The following is a 22,907-nucleotide window of genomic DNA, read 5'->3' as shown; positions in this document are numbered from 1 at the left end:
CCTAACCTAACCCTATTTATATACATCAAAAACAACGGGCCGTTATCGTCGATGTCATAAAAAATTCCATCATATAGTGTATAAAGTAAAAATCTCTTCATCTTTGTGGCTTAATACAGTTAAAGCAATGAATTATTCCATCATTATTCCTTCTGCACTTAAGCAATGAATTATTCCATCATTATTCCTTCTGCACTTCTTATTGACATTCGGTAAAATAAAAACATACCAACTGGTACTATAAATACTTTTGAATTCGATCAAATAGTATTCGATTATTTGAAGGTTCAATCTTATGAAACCAATGACAAATGGGATTCGATAAAATGGAATTTCGATCAATTGCAACGTATAATGATCGACTGTCGATCACATATTTCTCGATCAAATGGACCAACACCGTCATTTTAAACGAAGCGTCATATTATCTAGCAAGGATATTACAAGAATGATTTTGGTAGGATGTAATCTACCCGATGCAGTGGGAAACATTCTGAAAAAACCGTAGCCAATGACGTCACAAACTAGGCGCGGTAAAATTAAAATAAAAGCCGCATTAAATTAAATAAACTTAAGGGCGGTTTTTCAACCAGTGAGTTACCTTTTCGGAAAGCACATAATAAAATGAACAAAAAAATATAAAGTAGTTAAGTTTCTATTCCGAAAATCTACATGCAACTTCCACCTTTTCTAGTATAATTTTCCCCCCTTTTTGGCCGTAAGTGGTTATGACATTCCGGCACCATCAAAAAACATATGCTATAGCTGCAAACCTTGCTATAGCTGATACTACATATTCTCTGTTAACCTCAATTCAGTACAATTTCTTTTTTAAATATTTTTTAGTTGTTTCTATAGGTTTCGAGCTTAGGAAATATAGCGCCATCTGCCTTAATATCCGTGAACTAAATATGTTAAGAAATAGCAGACAATTTTAGAATTTCAATGTTGAAACTTCCAGCTGTTGCGCAGAGAGAATTTTGAACGAGCAGACAGCTTTCATATATTCAGTTTAACACTCGTACCAAAATTTAAACTACGCACAAGGCTTATTGTAATGACAAACTTTATAATATATGTAGGTAAAAGACAGTTTAGGCAAGCGCTAGAAAACGTGTACGGGTAACTTGTGTAGAATGTACGGAATAAAGCAACATCTACAATCATTCTAGTTTCTCCGTTCACGTTTTCTAGAAGTGGCTTAACCTGTTTTTTAGAGGAAATTTAAAGGTAGTAGTGGCGTCAAAATTCTAAGAAGGAATTCTTCTCTTGAGAAGAGTTATCGCTAAAAAGCGTCAAATGTAAAAAGATTCTTCTAAAGATGGCGGCTGACGAAAATGCCACGAACGTTGTCAACTAAGCCCTTTGACAATAAATATTATTTTTACAAGAAAATTGTGTTGTAAGTCGGAAAATTTTCCGCGGAAAAAGACCGAGGCCTTTTTTCCGGAAAAATTTCCGTATTTTTCCAAAAAAAATTAAAAACGTTTTCATTCCATGATGATTAGTATAATATACTGTTTGCAAATTTAAATAAAGCGGAATTTTTTTGCCTATTTTTTTCGAATCTAAAAGCAAAACTAAACCTTTAGACTAGTTTAAACTGATTAACAATGTAACACTATTAATGTTTTGTAGTATGTTTACTGACATTAGACATTTTATATCGATAACAATTTAAAAACATTAAAAACCCTTAAAAAGTAATTTATGTTTCAATTTTTTATAAAAATATAAAGCGAAAAAGTTTTCGAGATTCGGAAAATTTCCCGCTTTATATTTTTTCGGAAAATTAACAACACTAGAAGAAAACATTTGATTTATAATTTAAAAATAATATTTCATCGGAAATTAACTTACCATTCTGTATTATCTGGAATTCATTATCGTCCACAAAAATATCATACCGTTTATTTTCTTCAGTATCAAGTAAAATGACTAGAAGATTAGCCTACATTGAAATACGGAGGGTGCCCAAAAACTCTTCTAAGGGAGCCCAAAAATGGTTTTAACAATGACCACCTTTTGGAGTTAACTTAAAAATTCGTTACGTTGAACGAAACAAAACCCAAAAAGAAACCAAACTCGACTTCACGCTTACTAATTCGTCTTTGTAATACAACTTATCAGCTTTTTCTATGTAAATGTTCGTCATCCTGCATCCTCCTTTATCGCAAAAGAAACTAACAAAGTAAGCCAATATTGAGAAATCCGAAAAGACAATATGAAACAATTTAGATCCAAATTAAAAATACATATTCGTCGCAGTGGCGTTACTATAAGAATTTGAAACCCGGGTTGATCTTGAAAAAGGGGCCCCGTCCAAAACACTGAAATCTACCGTGCCCTATACAGACTCCTATCACTATTGACTAAGGCAGTAGCACCGCTCTATCGGTGGGTATTGAAATTTGGCACTCGGGTGCAGGGCTTCGACATTTGACAACTAAAATTTTCCTCTGGCGATAATTTCATCTAACGAAAAATTCCTTTTATCCCATTTTTTGATTGGAAATTCCCATTTTTGTTCCTCGCTATATTTTTGAGCTTTTAGTACTAATTTATATAAATATTCAGTTTAATTCTTACAAGTCATAAGTGACTTAGCCCGAAAAACAATATTAAAAAACCTGAAAATATTAATAAAAATAATATATTTGGAATTCTTTTGAATTCAATTCAATTCTAAGGTTTTATTTATTAAAAAATTGCATACATTTGTATAATTTAGCAAAAATATATCCTTAAAAGTCGCAAATGGATATTAAATCGGTACTTTCATTACTAGGAACGTATTGAACATATTTGTTTCATCTGTGACTCATAACATATCCATGGACTAAATATACAATTAGAGTAGACTAGAACTGGAAATGTTATCAGAAAAGCTAAAAATTCCCTTTCTTCCCGTGCAAAGAACACTTTTCCCTCATTTCCCCCCCCCCCCCCCGCGAAATGCCGTTTTCCATCATTTTTCCGTTTTCCCTCTTAAATTGCATTATTCCCTTTTAGCAGTTTGGAAGGTTGAAAAATCCCGGAAAAGGGAAAAATTCCTGGCGTGTGGAAGCACTGCTCGGGTGTAACTTCATTTTGGTTAGTTATTATCCTTTGATAGAGTAGACTCGCGACATTCTTAATGCATTTGTGTAAGTACAGTCTTAAATATAAAAAAAAACGTTTCGAGTACACACCGGCATTTAAAATTATTTTTCCGACTAATAATTTTATTACAACGGTATGGAATTTTAACATTACAGATCTCGCGGTCTTTGCATTTCTATTAACGTCTAGGAGACTAGGATGTCTGCTAAACAAAATTCATATATTCAGTTTTAGCACCAAATATAACAATATTTTTTTATTTTGTAAATTTGTATATTATTCCAGGAAAAGCAGGGAACACGAAGAATGAAGATTTGTTAATGTGGATAACACTATATAAATACTTATACTTTTTTTACATTGCATTATTTATAGTTGGTATATTAATTATTATTATGTATTTTTTGATACGTCAATTGGTGGGAAGTTCAATAATTAATTTAAAAAATGAAAACTTTGGTCGTTTATAGACTTTTAATTTTGGGGCCCCATACAGTTTGGGGGTCCCGGGAAACGTGTCTAGCCAAACCCGCGGTTGTTACGACACTGATTCGCTGTCGTCCGCTACCATGCCTTCAACAAAGAGTATCCAATTTTTTCTTAATGACCTTTGTATTTTTATGTTAATTTTCTTGGCTAGCTATTGGTCAATTCTCATCGGTATTACACCCTTTAGATCCAAAATGTGATGGCGCACATTTTTATAATTGGAACCTAGTCTCTAAGTTCAACGGTTCTCGAGATAAATTTTGAATGACCTTGAAGACATGGTTCAAGGTCATTGCATTTTCGCTAATAAAATGACCCTCTGCGCCAGCTAGGTGATCTGAAAATATTGAATTCCTAGCAAAAATAGATTTTAAATTATTAGCAGTGAAGCATTTTTTAGTAGACGCACTGTATAAAAAATAATACAGGTAAAAATCAAGGAAAAATTAATTTTCCATTAATATTTACAAATTAAGTTAAGGAGATAAAACTTACGTCTGTTTAACCTTCGTTCACTATTAATTAACCAAAGGTAAGTTGATTTAGATTAAATGGGCTTTAAACCTCATTTACACGTAAAAACATTATCGGCCTGTTAACGTATTTCAGGTGTACGCCGAGAAAAAACTTTGCGTTTTGTGTAACTTCCAGATAACGACGACAAGAAATCTCTATAGTGAGCTCATGGCCAAGGCCTATTGAAAATTAAAAAGCCTTCAAAAGTAAGATACTGCTTACTTCAGCGAATTATAAATTATGAAATCGGAACATAATATTTGAAACTCGCTTGGTGGTTGAAAACTTGGTTAAAGATTTAATATTTTTAGATACTGAAATTTTAGAATTCTTTAGATATTGATACCTTTTTGTAAATTAAAAAAATATTTATAAACATTTAAATATTCTTTAAAAGTATAGAAAACCTAAATTATTAATTTTTTCGACAACTATCATTCCGACCAACAAAGCAAAGCGAAAACCCAAAATTTTATAACCGTTTGTATAGAAACGTTAATATTTAATTTATGCGTATGTTTCAGTTTTTATGACGCTATAGAAAGGGCATATTTAACAGCAATAAAATAATATAGCGGGAATTCTGATTCACTAAAATAAAGAGCAAAAAATATATACTCCAAAAAATAATAAAAATTCTCTTACAGCCTTATTTTCTTTATTTCTATTCGTATTTAGACGAAATAGCATTCTACTAAAAAATAAAATAAAGCTTGCTTCGCTAGCATTTTTCACGGCTGAAATATGCACCTAGAGCATATATATATATATATATATATATATATATATATATATATATATATATATATATATATATATATATATATATATATATATATATATATATATATATATATCAAAAAACATTTTCCCACCCCCTTTCTTCTTAACCCCCTCGTCAATTTTCTATATTTTTTTATACGCGTATATTTTTGAGGGGTAGCAAAAGCATTCTTGAGTTATGCCGTATTACTTTAACGCAATGGGTAGCTGGAATGCTTTTCTATGGAGCACAAAATGCCAGTCTAATGATTCGCTCAATTTTTACATTATAGAAAAATGCCATTTAAGGATATACTCCATTCCCTAAACGGGTACTTTAGCGGGCCCTTAAGTAGAGCCGCCTTTATATTTATATACAGGATGAGGGTTATTTTTTTTCTTTCGTGGAAAAGGGTTTTCATTTTATCTCGGGATATTTTTGCGGCCAGCATTTTGTTAGTATTACCGCTAGATTGAGCGACGTATAAAATAATGTAACGTTATTTAATTTAGTTTTCATTTTTCAAAACACGTATGAAGGATTGAAAGCGGATACGTATAGATGGGTTTTATGAAAATTTTAAAAGATGGGATGCTTATATTTACAGTGTAAGAAGGGTACATTAATATAATCAGAAGAATATAATGTAGCTTTTATGAGAGAAGTGTCCATATGGGCTATAAAAGTGAAATATGTACTTACAAGCGCGTATTTAGAAGGATGGTGCAAAACGTTCAGTTGGTTTTAGGTTCCAAGGAGGGCGCCACAGAACGTTCAGTTGGTTTTAGGTATTAAGGAGAGTGCTACAAACCGTTAAGTTGGTTTTAAGTCTCAAAAATCGAGCCACTCTCTTTAAGTTGGTCTAAGGTCTTAAGGAAAGCGCCAAAAACCGTTGTTGGTTTTAGATCTCAAGGAGGGCGCCAAAAAAAAGGTTCAGTTGGTTTTAAGTCTCAGAAATGGCGCCACACTCTTTAAGTTGGTCTAAGGTCTTAAGGAAAGCGCCAAAAACCGTTAAGTTGGTTTTAGATCTCAAGGAGGGCGCCACAGAACGTTCAGTTGGTTTTAAGTCTCAGAAATGGCGCCACACTCTTTAAGTTGGTCTAAGGTCTTAAGGATAGCGCCAAAATCGTTAAATTGGTTTTAGGTCTCAAAAGGGGCGCCACACTCTTTAAGTTGATCTAAGGTCTTAAGGAGGGCGCCAAAAACATTCAGTTGGTTTTAGGTCTCAAGGAGGGCGCCACAAAACATTCAGTTAGCTTTAGGTCTTAAAAGGGGCGCCATAAAACTTTAAGTTGGTTTTACGTGTCAACTATGCCCGAAATGAAATGCTGAATACACCCTTCGAAGGCCAGAGATATTCCCCAACAAATAAAAACAATCACGTCATCACGTCTCAAAATATACCGCCTGTATAACTCCGCCTTATCATGTAGAATGTACTAATTACACTAATTTTTTTCCGAACCTCTTATTAATTGCCAGAGTAAACCCGCAAAGTTAGATGTTTCGAGTTAATAACATTAGAACTAACAGTATAAGAAAATGGATATTTATCCTTACGACAAACACTATTTACTTTTGATATATTGCCTAAATGTGTTTACGTTATTATCCTATAATCTAATTGCATTACTAAATTTATTTTGGTTTAATAAGAACGGATTCACGGACTCTGATAGAGCTTTTAAGAAAAAAAGTTACGAATTGGTTCGATAAAAAGAATCACTTAAAAAATTTAAATTTTTGAAAATGCTTAAAATTAAAAATATAAATAATAAAATAATGAAAAAGTTCGAAATTGATTAAAATTTTTACAGGGGTTACCCTTAAAATTGGTCAGATTCCCATGTTATTTTCCATGTTAAAATTTCCATTTAGTGTTGTCAAAAACATTTTAGGTTGCCATGGCAAAACGGTTGCCCATTGAATAAATTCCCTTTAGGGTTTTTCAAGTTACATGAAGGTCTACCAAACCCCCGAGTTTGAACGAAATCGGTGCGTTACGCGTGACCTCAGGTAAGGTTGTCTCCTTGTAAGTACAACCGCATAGTAGGGGAACACAAAGTAAAGCAAAATAAAAAAAATTAACCATAAATCTAGCGTATAAAATAACTCTGGCTAAGAAAACACAAGAGCGCTTTCGTGTCCGTGGCGATAAGCATCCCCCTTTCACACCCCTCCGCCTCCGGGCCCGGGCCATCGATACTTTGAGAAGTAGCGAATCTAGAATTTCGTCTCGAAGAGAGCAGAAAAAAGTGAATTTGGGAATGCATCAAGGAATAATGGGTTACTCACATTTCTCGGTCGTCGATACGCCGTCTCATAAAGAACATAGTCCAAGGGTTCTACTCAACAATCCACCGTTGTTTGGTGTTCGCCGCCAGAAGAGTGGTAAGACGAAGCCGTTCGAGTTAGATCCAGTTTCAGATGAGCTGGCAATCGAGCTATTGTTCTCCGGAGAGGAGATCTCGCTTTACAGAGTGGCGAAGGTGGTCGCGATACGAACCGCCATGACCGACCAAAAGAACAACCTGCAACCATCAACATAGGAAAAAGACTTTAGATCACTTTTGGTTCAGATTCTGTCGGCTCATTACTAATTGACGTAAGTAATACGCCTATAGTGCCTCTGATTCATCAGGTCGCTGATGCATGCGTATCAAAAGATTATACTATTTTATACCTTCTAGGCCGTAAAAACGAAACAACTTCAATGAGCTTCAAATTTCATTAAAATTAATTAATTTGCACCGTGTATTAAACAATTAATAAATTAAACGCTTGTATTAAACAATTGATAAATTAATCACTTGTATTAAACAATTGATAAATTAATCACTTGTATTAAACAATTGATAAATTAACCACTTGTATTAAACAATTGATAAATTAATCACTTGTATTAAACAATTAATAAATTAATCACTTGTATTAAACAATTAATAAATTAATCACTTGTATTAAACAATTAATAAATTAATCACTTGTATTAAACAATTAATAAATTAATCACTTGTATTAAACAATTAATAAATTAATCACTTGTATTAAACAATTAATAAATTAATCCCTTGTATTAAACAATTATTTTCCGCTTGTATTAAAAAACTATTTAATTTGCCGCTTGCATTAAACAATTAATTAATTAATTTGCCGCTATTATTAAACAATTAATTAATTAATTTGCCGAATCAATTAAACAACTCATTAATTTGCCGAATCAATTAAACAACTCATTAATTTGCCGAATCAATTAAACAACTCATTAATTTGCCGAATCAATTAAACAACTCATTAATTTGCCGAATCAATTAAACAACTCATTAATTTGCCGAATCAATTAAACAACTCATTAATTTGCCGAATCAATTAAACAACTCATTAATTTGCCGAATCAATTAAACAACTCATTAATTTGCCGAATCAATTAAACAACTCATTAATTTGCCGAATCAATTAAACAACTCATTAATTTGCCGAATTAAACAACTCATTAATTTGCCGAATCAATTAAACAACTCATTAATTTGCCGCTATTATTAAGCAATTAATTATTTTATCGTTTGTATTATACAACTCATTAATTGACCTCGCATTATTAATTCCCCGCGTGTATTAAACAATTATTTGTACAGTGAAAATTGTACAAATACAATGCCTCGTGACATTTAATGATTTTTAAGCCATTTTCCGGATGTAATTGTTTTAGAAAGTCCCCATGTCTTGTATTTCGCCGCAAACCATTGGTTCTCGCGATAAACTGTGAATGACCTTGAACCATGAGTTAAAGGTCATCCAAGTTTTGCAATTTCTAAAGACGCCTTACCGTCTGGAAAACGTTTATACTCTAGAATGAGTACATTTCCGAGTTATTAGCCCTTCAACCTGGTCCCTGGTAGGCCTACATTATTTTCATCAGGACCTTCATGGTTTTGTCTAAATTCTTTCAACTTGATATTGGTTAAATAAGATAGGATCTAAGTTATTTACACGTAAAATGCGACGGGGAACACTTTTCTAATTGAAACCAACTTTTTATATCTAATGGTTCTCGAGATATATTTAAATTGACCTTGAAGACATGGTTCAAGGTCATGGAAATTTCCGTTGCCACGTGACCCCCTGTACGTTCTATGTGTTCTGAAAGTTTAAAATTCCAAGCTAAAATATATTTGGAGTTATTGGTCTTGTATCGTTTTTAATTAACACACGGTATATAAGATCGGATATTTTATAACATTGTAAATTCCATTACAAGATATTTTTTTCTCATTTGAGGGTCCTTCAATCTCTTACTAATTTCACCACGTAGTAAAATGGTCTTCTCACATATTCACTGCAAGGGATTCCATTGAGGCCCCTCTGAAATGGATTTGGGGGCTCCCAAAAGAAATGATAACGTCGACTATAACCTGCCTAGCCTAAGCCTTTCGCAGCTATTTGGCCCAGGGCCCCATAAGATACTCACCAAATAAAGTGCATTGGTTTGCTTAGGCCTTTTACAAAATGCTCTTGAAAGCGTCTAAGGTAGGAGCAACAAACACAGCACCCCCACACAAGGAGAACGCAACCCGTCAAGAGTGGTGGATTTTCTTGTGTACAATTTTCATTGGTTAGACGCTTTAGCGCCTGCTGCCGTCGGAAGGGGAAAATTCAGAAATTGTCTCCCCCCCCGCCCGTAAAACGTTAAGGTTCGTCCAATAAAATTTGTACACAACACTGCGTTAACGTGTTTAAAGGCTAGCTACCTTCTCCTTGTGTTTGTTGCTCCTAGGTCTAAGTTTAGAATTGATTCGTAATAAAATTGCATTGATACTTCACGGCAGACTTTACAAACGTTTGAAAGATATCAAAATACGAATGGTCGAAATATGATAAATGTAAGACAAAAATACTTTTCAGAAAGATACGCCTTCGAGAAGATGCTAAAATCTGGTCTCAATATTAAGGCACATCTTGTCGAAGTACCCCTATTCGAATTGTTGTAAAAACCTTTTTCTTTAAGAAAGTTTAACCTTTAAAGCTGGACAAATTTTCTACAACGCATCAAACCTTTACCATCTTATCATTCTTCCAATATTTTCATCAATAAAATTCCGAAAATCATATTCGAAATCGGCAACATCAAAGGGCATCACATCAAAGACTCTCCTCGATATTTGAGCGGCAAAATTGTACCGACATATAGTAAAAACTTGATAAGGCTTTATATAAACTTAACTCCGTAACAATAACGAGTATTCTTGAAGACGAAAGGTCCCAAAATCTTGAAAATGCTCTTTCTCGCGAGAGCCAACATTTTGGAAGAGAGACGCGCTTTTATCTGGAAATATGGCCAGAGGCGATTCAAATGAGGCGAAATTTCCGGCCATATCTTCGCGGAGGAAATGGTAAATTTAGCTGCCTTTGTTGTTCAATATGAGTTATTCTTTATTTATTAATGGCTCCTAGACCTATCTTTTTCAGGTGAAAAAAGTTCTAAATTAGCCCCAGGACCGACGCTCTTTTTACAAGGACAATGGTCTCAAGAAAAAGAAAAGAAAAAACACTTTCTTTAGACACGCGCCGATATAATGGCACGAAGACCAACCCAGGTTAAATGCAGTTTTTCAAAAGTTTTTGTCGCGATGTAGACGCTTTATTTTTATTTTAGAAACTGGTTTTTTCCCAATCTCTACAAAATTTCTATACTATCCATTGTTCTAAAAGAAAATGTCAATTTAAGCAATTTTCAGTTTTATTCCGAGACAATGGAATAAAGAGAACTTTATAATCAATTTCTGATTTTTACCAATTTTTAATTGGGACGTGGTTTGTTTCGCACTGTGATACGAAGTTGTCGATATTCTGGTCGAAATTTCATAATAATGTAGTTAAAGTGGCGTCTAAGCCTCTATATTTTAGCGTTTTCGAAGTGCCGTGCAGTGAAAACTACATTTTATTGTAACTCTCAGACCACATATATTGTACGGGACTGGTATAAGTTGCCGTAGATAAATTCTTATCGTAAATAGTTTTTATAAAATTCGAGTGTTGCGACATCTGTTTTCAGTTTATAGAAGCTTTGAAAATGCTTCTTCAATTAGTATATAATTAAAATATTAAGTATTTTACGAAAAATATTAAATATTTTTCGAATTATTACTACGAATAAGGCTTTTGAGGGTTTTTATTAAATTACTATTAACTTAAAATATTAATTATTTTACGAATCTTTCCGGATAAAGAAGTAGGTTCTTATTAAATTAATCTTAAATTTAGAATATTAAATATTTTACGAATCTTTACGAATAAAACTTTTGAAGGTTCTTATTAAATTAATCTTAAATTTAGAATATTAAATATTTTACGAATCTTTACGAATAAAACTTTTGAAGGTTCTTATTAAATTAATCTTAAATTTAGAATATTAAATATTTTACGAATCTTTACGAATAAAACTTTTGAAAGTTCTTATTAAATTAATCTTAAATTTAGAATATTAAATATTTTACGAATCTTTCCGAAAAAAACTTTTGAAGGTTCTTATTAAATTAATCTTAAATTTAGAATATTAAATATTTTACGAATCTTTACGAATAAAACTTTTGAAGGTTCTGATTTAATTAATCTTAAATTTAGAATATTAAATATTTTACGAATTATTACTAATAAAACTTTTGAAGGTTCTTATTAAATTAATATTAGGTTAAAATATTATTTATTTTACTAATCTTTCAGAATAAAGCTTAATCTTAAATTTAGAATATTAATTATTTTACGAAACATTACGTATACGACTTTTGAAGGTTTTGATGAAATTAATATTAACTTAAAATATTAAATATTTACAACTTATTGTGAATAAATATATTTAAAAGACACCTTAAAGGGTGTACGACCTTCGATACTTATGTTAAATCAACGAATTTCTCATGTCTGCCACAAGGTTTAACACACGCTCGAGGTAATTGGCGCTAGATATGTTAAAAACAAGTCGTAGCGTGTTAGCAGACGATTTAGTTCATACCCTTTAAAAAGTTTACATTGTCGGCCAAATGATGGCGCCATCAAAGTATATTAACTGTCGTAAGGTGAGGAACATTTTTAACCGCGAAGTTACGAGTCCCGTTGGAGATAAGTGGTCCGAGTTTAACTGTCTCGACGAGCCGCGTTGTCTTGTCGTCTGCTACCGTATTAAACCTTTGTCTTTAACCACAGGCTGATCCTGCTTTTTTTGTCGGAACGGGGTGAAAAGTTTGTAGGTCGCCCGCGGTGTCGCCGAGTTTTAATCGAAAGGGTTCCACGCTATTAGATCAAAGGGCGCGGAAGCCGCCGGCGACAGGGTCAAAGCTGCACTCAGCCTCCAGCCAGAAGAGAACGAGGGTACACGTGTGTTGCTGGTGGTGTTAAAGAGAATTTCCGGTTCATGGGAGAACAATAGAGATTCGACGTCGGAGGCGGCCACGAAACAGTCAATAAATGCTTCATAAAAGTCTCTCCTCTACTCGTCTCAGTTGCTGGATGCTAGCCAAGAGCACTGTGCACTACACCTATAAGCCCGCCTGACCCACCGCCCACTTCCTCTATAATTAGACCATCCCAGATACTTAATAGCCACGGACGCGGCAAGAAATTAAACTCGCTAAAATCCCCCTTAATCACTGTCGGATCTGCCCATAATTGGGATAAGTTAGAAAAATGAAGAGCTGGCTTTTCCGTAGAAGTATTCTGAACGCCGTACTAGAATAATTTTGACGTAAATAATAACGATACAATTATCAATTCGACCATTTAATTTAATTAATAGTTTGGTCAGCCACTGACCGGATGTCCTTAATTATGATATTTAATAATTATTTAACAAAAAATATTTTTGTATCTTAAGTAACGTAATAACAATAAGGATGACAATTTCCAATGTTTTCGTGCTATTTTTCTGACCAAACCTCTTTCCGAATAGTATGTTATCGTCCTTTTTAGTAGCATATTTAGACGCTAGGGGCTCTTTGCTAAGAACTAAACTTTGATTGCGCAATTGCTCTGAAAATCAGTTCGGTTATAATTTTCTCTAATTGACATACTTATTTTTATTATGTTACTTATGTTATTGCCCATTGACAGTCTAGTATTATCGTAATAGCACTTAATACGAACTTTTCTATGATAATATTATCGTCCACCATATTTACACGATGCATATTTATACATGGTGTTTCAAAAGGTTGTGCAAAACCTTTAAGGGGTTGTAGGGGGTGAGTTGAAAAGTGTGCCTGTTTTTTTCCCCATTTTCCTACGATGAGTTAAAAGAGCGCTAGAGAGCTTCAAAGTGTGGCCTACTAGCCTCTAGAAGTAGGATGCAACAAGCGCAAAGCCAAGCAGCAGGGACTTTAAATACTGTTTAAGTTTACTTTTTTACTCTGGTTACCTCGATTCGTTTACAGTCCTTTTTCACCAATTACACGAACCCAAACCTTTATGTTCGCATTTTCCTGCTGCTTGGCTTAATTCTCAACTCACACCCTTCAACTATTTAAAATTTTTGATTTTGATTTTATTTATTTAACTTTGTTTTTTTGCGTCCTGTAATCTAATTTATTTGTTTGTATTGTCCTGGTAACCACCACGTATAGGCTTTGCCTCTGTGGTTGCCTGCAAAGTTTGTTTCTTTGCGAAATAAATATTATTATTATTTAAAATGTTTGCATAACTTTTGAAACACCCTGTATATAAACCGCGAAAGTGAATAAATCATAACGGGATAAAATATAAAAGACAACTTATAATAAACTAGGGATGCAATTATAAAAGGTGCATTTAACTTGGAAGGTCCGTAACGGAAAACTACCTCAATTTATGCAATAATTAAGTCAAGCTTTATTAGCAAGATAATGAACTTTATAATTAGGCCTGTATAATTTCGATGTCTATTAACGCTTTAATCTACGGTATAAGCGTAATCCCCTATTCTAAAGAGCCCCTTGATTCGGTAATTAAGCCTTTTAGACCTTTACCAGAAGCGCAGTCGGTAAAACACGCGACGAAATTAAATATTAATCCATTTCTCCAGTTACAATTTCGAGACAAATTTTATCTCGTTCTCTTTAAGTAAACGAAAGTTTCGGGTCAAAATCAGCGAAAGACGACTCTGCTGACGATAAAGAAAATACACGCCTCTAATTGCAGAAAGGGAAAATTCGTGTTTCCTAACTGGAAGAGTCGTGTCATTCATTTGACTGCTTCGTTTCTCTTCTTTTAGAGGGAAACCTTCAACAGTTTCGAAAGCGCTCGGCGTTTCTTGGAAATGGTCGCGCTACGCGATCTGTTCTAAGTGAGGAGTTCCTAGCACCTAGGAGCAACAAACACAAGGAGAACGCGACTACCCTTTAAACCCGCTAACGCAGTGTTGCGTACAAATTTCAAAGGACGAACCTTTACTCTGAACGTTTTACGGGCGGGGGAAGACAATTACGGTATTTTTCCCTTCCGACGACAGCAGGCGCTAAAGCGACTAACCAATGAAAACTGTACACGATAAAATGCACGACTTTTGACGGGTTGCGTTCTCCTTGTGTGGGGTGTTGTGTTTGTTGCTCCTAGCTAGCAAAAGGAACCCTGGTTCGATCCCAGCTTGAGGCACTAACTGAAAAACTGCAAGTTGATTCGACGTTTGTTACAGGAATTTATCTCCGAATGGTTCGGTTTCTCCTTTCCGTAAAAACATGCGGAGGTTATTACTCTGGCTTCCCAACAAGAAGTAATTGAGTTCGATTGCAACGTGTGGCACTAGCTTAAATGCTACAAGTTATCTCCCGACTGTTAGAGGAGTTTCCATCCAAGTACTTCGGTTCCCCTTTCCTTAAAAACTTGCATTGAGTGTGCTAACCTTTGCTTTTAAAACCTCTGCGTTTAAAAAAAAACATTTATTATTTATTTGTTGTTGCTATACATAAATATTAAGATTGATAAGAATTTTGTAGATTTTAGATTGTCAATAACAAATAAATAAATAATCAGCTAGGCTAATACCCTCTGTAATTTAAGAAATATCTCATTTATCTGACGTTATCTCGAAGCAGTTGCTAATGGCCGCCATTAACATTTACCGAGTGTCTACCAATTTGAAATGTAAATATTATTTATTTATAGACCATTTTTTTCTTCAATAATTTTTGTTCCAAAACCGATTTAGAAAAATCAGCGTTATCAAACGAATAACATTACCATAATAAGAAGTTGGTAATATCATAAGTAACGTAATAAAAATAAGTATGACAATTTCTATGGTTTTAATGCTAATTTATTGACTGAACCTTTTTTTTGACACTCGAACTGAGTACCATCAGTGGCGTAGGAACGGGGGATGCAAGGGTACAATGTACCCCCTTAAAATTGGAAAAATACGCCAAATTGGTTTGAAAAAGGCGCCAAATTGTTTTAGAAGGGGCGCAAAAACCCTGCCGATGAGGGGGGTGCCAAATTTAGCATCCAAGCTTTACCCCCCTTAATCCAAAACGTTCCTACGCACCTGAGTACCATGTTAGCATCTTTGGTATATTTAGACACCAGGGGGCTCTGTGCTGAGAACTAAACCTAGATTGCGCAATACCTCTGAAAATAAGTTCGTTGATAATCTTTCCTAATTGACATACTTATTGTTATTACGTTACTTATGGTGATATGTAAAACCGGCTTAGTCAAAAGCTAGCACCTCGAAATTCCCTTTGCTTAGCGCGATATTTTCCAACATCCTTCCGTATATAAGCATAGCGTTGTATATTCGGGAACAGTCGGTTACAACTCGAGCGGCGAGCTAAACCAGGACAGATGAATGAAACTGGAATAGAGCTTTGCCTTCCTTCCCGCCATTTCCAGATATTAAAACCACGGGGTAATTACGCGGGACGATTAGTATAAAATTCCGGCCATTAAAAACAATTAAGCTATCATTAAAAGGCATTCATTGTCTTAGCTTGTATTATTTTCATTTTGTTACGTCTGGAACACTCCTTAAAAACATCAAAGCCACGTTTTCCAATAAGCACGTATTTTTGAGCAGCCAAGATTTTTCCCCGTTATTTAAGTCATTAAATATTTTGCCTATTTAAAAAAATAATATTTAGCTTAAAGAGCGCTTGCCTGCACCTTCAAACTAACGGATAACTATAATAATGACGGCTATCGGCTTTATTATTCGAAGTTTCTCTTTGATCTTTCGAAGATATTAAACGTCTTGGAAGCGCCATAAATGATATCTTTCGGAGCATCGAAATTAGTGTGGAACAAAAGTTAGTCAAGTTTCTCGATAAAGTTATTACTTTTTTCGCGGCTAGGTCTATTAAAACTTTTTAAAGGTTTCTACTAAAATTTTTTTTTCGCCGGGAAAGTTCGAAATTGTTTGCGATCTAGACTTCCTAATGACTGTAATTTTATTAACTCCCAAGTACTCAGACTTTGGAAAAAGTAGCTCATTTTTAACTTTTTTTTGGTATTGGCATTTAGGTCAATCTTCGTATAGATCGATATACTTTCACTGATGAACGTGGTGAGATACGATCAACAGCTGATGAGATAAGATACTACACTTTGGTCTTAGCTAAACGACTAAGAAGCTTATTAAATTAAAAATTAAATATTTTATATGAACTCCTCTATTTTATTGATGTTAAATAATACTACACTTTGGTCTTAGATAAACGACGAAGAAGCCTATTAAATTAAAAATAAATATAATAACAAATAATAATCAGCTAGGCTAATACCCAAGGTACCAACTTAGGCCTAAGTCATCAAGCGACTTTTAAAGACATTAATTTAGGTGGCCGGGTTACAAAAACTTACAACGCGTAGGAGCGTGGTGGAAAGCCCTTCATGCCACGCGAGCCAACCGCTCCCTACTACACTCACCCTAGCTATTTTATATGAAGTCCTCTATTTTGTTGATGCGAAATAATACTACACTTTGGTCTTAGCTAAACGACGAAGAAGCCTCTTAAATTAAAAATAAAAATAATAATAAATAATAATCAGCTAGGCTAATACCCAAGGTACCACCTTAGGCCTAAGTCATCAAGCGACTTTTAAAGCCATTAATTCAGGCGGCCGGGTTACAAAAACTTACAACGCGTAGGAGCGGGGTGGCAAGCCCTTCATTCCACGCGAGCCAACAGCTCCCTACTACACTCACCCTATTTTATATGAAGTCCTCTATTTTGTTCATGCGAAATAATACTACACTTTGGTCTTAGCTAAACGACGAAGAAGCTTATTAAATTCCAAAAATAAGTATTTTGTACGAATTCCTTTTTTTTATAAAATGTACATTAACTGAATTACGTTAAAAGACCTACTTGCGCCTAATGGTTGATTGCTGAACCCAAAATAAACTGGGCCCCTAAATTAACCGATGTTATGAGTCTGAAAAATTAGTAGACCCAGGCCCGTTGTTAGGGTGTGCGGGGCCCTAGGCAGCAAGATATGAGATAGGAGCCCAAAAAAGTTTGACACTGAAAGCGGGGCTCGCGGAAAGCACTGTGATGGGCGGGGCCCTAGGTGGTCGCCTCGGGCTCCTTACCCTAACGCCGGCCCTAACTTAGAGTCTTAGACCCCAATAAATTTGAGAATCATGAAAATTGGTGGACCCCAATAAACCGATTTGAGAATCATGAAAAATTGGTAAGCCCCAATAAACCGATTTGAAAATCATGAAAAACTGGAAAACCCCAATAAACCGATTTGAGAATCATGAAAAATTGGTAAGCCCCAATAAATCGATTTGAAAATCATGAAAAACTGGAAAACCCCAATAAACCGATTTGAGAATCATGAAAAATTGGTAAGCCCCAATAAATCGATTTGAAAATCATGAAAAACTGGAAAACCCCAATAAACCGATTTGAGAATCATGAAAAATTGGTAAGCCCCAATAAATCGATTTGAAAATCATGAAAAACTGGAAAACCCCAATAAACCGATTTGAAAATCATGAAAAATTGTTAAACCCCAATAAACCGATTTGAAAATCATGAAAAATTGGTAAACCCCAATAAACTGATTTGAGAATCATGAAAAACTGGAAAACGCCAATAAACCGATCTTATAGAAGAATAAAAATATGTCTGCCGAAAGATAAGCACGCTCACACACCTATTAATCGTGGTTTCCTGCAAAGGAAGGCCCTACACGGAAGAGGTCAATCGATACGTAGTTAGGCAACGTTTTAATTAAAACAAAAGAGATCAACTGGGCAGAGTGGGCGAGTAAAAAAGCCAAATTCCTTTTACAATTAAAAGGCAACTCGGTCCATCCCGTGCAAATCAAATTTAGATGAAATTAAACGCTTACAAGTCCGAGGGTCACCTTGCCTTCCACGCTAGTAGCCATTAAGGCTCATTTCTAACGTCGCATTCGGGTCTTTTTTGGGACATCCCAACTGTTCAGAGCGCCAAAGAGTAATAGGAAGCGCGGCCCAAAAGTCCTTCAGACTAATTATTTCTTCGCGCCCAGCAACGGCCAAAGCTATTGTCGCCAGCAGTCCACAAGTACCAGTAATGGGACCAGTAAAAAGGGCGAGTGAAGCCGGGGAAATGCTAGGAAGGCGTCGAGGAAGAGAACTAAAGAAAGTCGAACGAGCGTGGTTGTTTACCGAGAACGGCACGTTTCCATTTGATTCAATTAAAACGATACAAGTGGCGCCCTCTTTAAATAATAATTCGGAGCGGCGAATTCGATCGGCAGAAATCGAATTTGGATGCAAAATTAATTTTCCCATCCAAAAATTGCCGACGTAAACAGAAAGACTCATAATTATCGGCCACTAGCGTATATATCCAGCAAAATACACCCTCGTTTTAGCAACCGATGAGAATAATCGGATAAGAGGGAAGCGGGTCTAAATTAGTACGAATGAGGGAACCTCGCCATTCGATGTTCGAGGCTTATTAATTCGATTTTCGTTTAGCCGCTGTAATATTATTAAATTATATTTGGATAAAAATTGATTCTACGTCTATATGGAATCTATGGGGTAGGTACATTTGTTCGAATTTCAATCGTCCGAACGGTGGAACAAATGTTCGAATTTCATTCGTCCGAACCGCCGAAATAACAAATGTTTCAATTGTTCGAATTGGACAACTTGTTTGTTTCATTCGTCCGAATCGGTAGCATCACTTTTCCGAATTCTGTCGCTAAATTAGTGTTTCTTATTGCTGTTTTTTGTGGGAATTGCGTTGAATGTTGTGGATATTTTAGGTTGGGTTAGGTTAGGTTACGTTCACGTTAATGTTACTATTTTCTTATATTAACAATATTTAAAAAAAAATCCTAATGTTCGAAAAAACGGACAAACAATTATTCGAACAAATAAAATTCGCCAATAAAGTTATTTTGTAATTTTATCCTGATTGTTGAATCAAACAGTTACCCTTGAGAATGGAACGAGGGTCGTTCCGAAACTATAGTCGGGTTTATGACGTCGTATTGTATACGCGGAATCCTTTTAAATAATTTTTAATTAAAAACTTAACTCATGTAAATAATGAAAGTGTATTTCTATTTATTATTACCATAAGCATGAAGCTCCACGCCTGGAAGTGATAAAGTTCCTACACAGCCAGAGTTCCTACACAGTACTGATGAGCCCCAAAAGGGCGAAACCGGTCTACTGTTGGAATCTCTGGCTGAAATTTTGACTTTCGATATAACTATCTTAACGTTGGATTCAACGGAAGCCCGAGCGTAAAAGATGTCTGCTGAATAGCGACCGCCATGCAATCATTGGTGAAGAATTTCACTGGACTGCTCACATATAGGGCACTCTGATTGTTTATTAGTGATAAAGTTAACATAAATTGAACGACTTAACCATCAACAAAAGTTGTGATAAATTTTTCGGGCAAATGAAATACGTTTTAGGACATACGATCCTGTTTTCCGGCATTCGTACAAATGATCATTCGGACATCTGTACCACCGTTCGGACGAATGAAATTCGAACAAATGTACCCAAATCGAATCTATATATACCCCTGTAGCACATGAAGTCGTTTTAGGGTCGGGGTACGGTCGAAAAGTCGCTTTATAGTCGACGACCAAATGCCGACCTAAAAACGTCCGAACGTTTTTCGTAAGTACTTTTTGGGACTATTTATGGTCGGTATGCCGACCATTATCCGACTTAAAATAGACCTTACATTTAATTATTACCCCTGTGGCAAAGAGTCGATTTAAGGTCGCGCTTTGCCAATTAATCGCTCAAAACTTTGAAACTTTGGTGATTTAATAAAATAAATTGAAATATTTTTCCAATAACTTCCTTTCTGTATTATATTTTTTCGAAAAAGATAATATATTCAATCTGATAATGTTTCCCTATTAAAAATTTCTCAGCTCAAGTTGGTTACATTCGTATAGCTAAATTTGTTAGGCTAAGATATTATTAATGAAGATCTATCCGTTACTTTTATAAAGCCCCAAGGAACTCTAGAACTCGGTACTCTAGATTCAAGAGCTTTCCGATTGACGGAAATAAACTCATTGTTTCACTCCCGTTCATGGGACTTGACAAACTACATACATGTATATAGCTATTTGTATAGTTTAATTTAGTCATTTTCAGTCACATAAAATATCAAAAAGTAAGTCGTTTCGACGTAATGATACAATACATTCTAAGTCGGAATGACGTCGTTTCGGAGTCAGTTCTTAAGTTTATTAAAAGGCGGTAAAGAGTCGACGTTTTGTAGGCGGCCGACGGTTGTCCGACCCTTTTACCCCTAGGACATTTGGACCCTAAATCCAAAGGTCAGCCGACCGTTGTCCGACTTTAGTGTTTAGTACCTTTTTCCGACGTCGGCCCGACTCTAATTTGCTACACGGGTATATTCATTGTTGAATGAAATTCAGGGTCCAAAATAGTGGGCGATTCTGGAAGTTTTGGGCAGTTCTAAAATCGGATTTGGGCAGTGCTATTTATCGTTAATCTATCGCCTAAAAGTACGAAACATTTAAAATAGCGGATTACCTCATGGGAGATCTGCCCTACGTTTCAGAAACGCATTATCGACCATTTTTGACATTTTGAGTTTCAATTCTCCTCGTACTAATTTTAGGGCGCTGATTCTAAATTTGAAGTCCGTTTTTTTCTATCTGGTCTAGTTTCCAAGATGTAAAAATTCAGAAACGCATTATAAAAGAAAATTTTCGAAAATACTCCGCAAAAACACATTAACGACCGTCAGAAATTTGCAGAAACGCATTATGTCGTTATTAACCAATAAGAGTCTTCATTTCGCATAATTTCGTCTGTTCGAACTTCTTCAGCCGTATTCCCACTGGGGTAACAGTCACAAAGGCCGTTACTCACAAGTCAGTATTATTATATCACAAAATGCGTTTTTGCCAAGAGTTTTTGCCAAATATAAACGTACAAAATAAATTATGTCAAATTATTCTGAGATTTACTTAATTTTGGTGATAGTCGTTGTCATATTTAGATTGCGGACTAAAAGAAACCCCGAACAACTAGTTTTCAGTTTCCTAAATACTGTAGCATTGTTATTTTTCATAAGAATTACACAATTCGATTATCTCGAAATTCCATTTTTGGAGATAATGCGTTTCTGTCGGGTTTTGCCGGTACGTATCAACTAAAGCAGCCAATTTTGCTGAACTAAGTTACTTATTTACAGCCCTTTTTTATCTCATAATTTTGTTAAAATATTAGTCTGCTACAAATTCTGAATTCGGCGCTGTTATAGCTCATTGAAATTATGTTTTTGGTGTTTAGTTTGTATTTGGGCAGTTCTAAAAAATTCTTATTTTAGACCCTGCCAAGATTTCATCAGATAAGTAGTTATGGCTCACAGTTATCGATTTGATTACTGATTAAATTTATTTCAAAATTTTATTTTATTTATTTTAATTTATTTTTCAGAAAATAATATAAATAATCAATGTAGAAGTAAGAAGTCAGATAATTTTTCAGCTCATCCAATCTGACGAGATGAATTATAACAGAGCGGTTCAGATCAGTAATTTGTGATAATGAGTCAGATACAATTTGAAATCAGATTGCTGGGTGAAGGGAATATAAAATATTAACTTGATCTGACTAACTGATTTCTTTCAGTTATCCGAATGACTTGATCAGTTGGCCAGTAGAAGCGCTAATCAAAGACTTTGCAACAGACCTATTCCATTAAAAAATTCTTGACGAAAAACAGATCGGTTACTTGAAATACAAAATTAGATACCATTTAAAATCCGATTGCTGGGTGAAATGATAATGAGATATTAACTTAATCCGACTAATCTATTACCATTAAATATCTGAAAAGAACGACCCTAATAAGCAGTTGGCCATTCGAAGCGCTAACCAAAGACTTTGCAATAGACCTATTCCATTAAAAAATTCTTGACGAAAAACAGCTCGGTTACTTGAGAATTTGAAATCAGATGGCTAGGTGAAGGGTTTATAAAAGATTAACTTTCTATGACTAATTTATTACCTTCAAATATCAGAAAAGAACGACCCGAATAAGAAGTTGGCCAAAGACTTTGCAAAATTGCAATAAACCTATTCCATTAAAATATTCTTGACGAAACACAACCGCGCGAAAAGTTTTCGGACATAAAGGGGCATCAGTGAGACTGGCGTTCAATGTCACCTTGAGTTGTCAGCATCGTGAGTGAATGAACTCGCGTGTGTGGATCAATAGCCGTCATGGCCAACTGAAACCGCCCTGCGGAGAGGCGAGTGCGGGGAGTTGCCGCCGCGGGAACCTATCAATTGAGTGGACATCAAAAACAGGCTGGCTAACCATCATTCTTGCGCCTTTTAAAAACGCGTTCAATCAATTATTAAACGACGCGCACATACGGGCTCTTTGGCGTTCGCGTGCCAGACACCGACGAAGCCCCACTCTTCCACGATGGCCCACGAAAAACGACCGGACTCGCGCTTATACACACACTGCGATATAGTGGTAGATAGTTCCGAGTACAGGGTGTTTTGCTACATTAAACTACATTTTGAAGATTCTTAACGGACAGTGAC

Source organism: Leiobunum rupestre, chromosome 3 (assembly GCF_980474605.1).
Source record: "Leiobunum rupestre chromosome 3, qqLeiRupe1.1.hap1, whole genome shotgun sequence".
Taxonomy (NCBI): domain Eukaryota; kingdom Metazoa; phylum Arthropoda; class Arachnida; order Opiliones; family Sclerosomatidae; genus Leiobunum; species Leiobunum rupestre.
Note: the sequence above shows the minus strand (reverse complement) of the source record.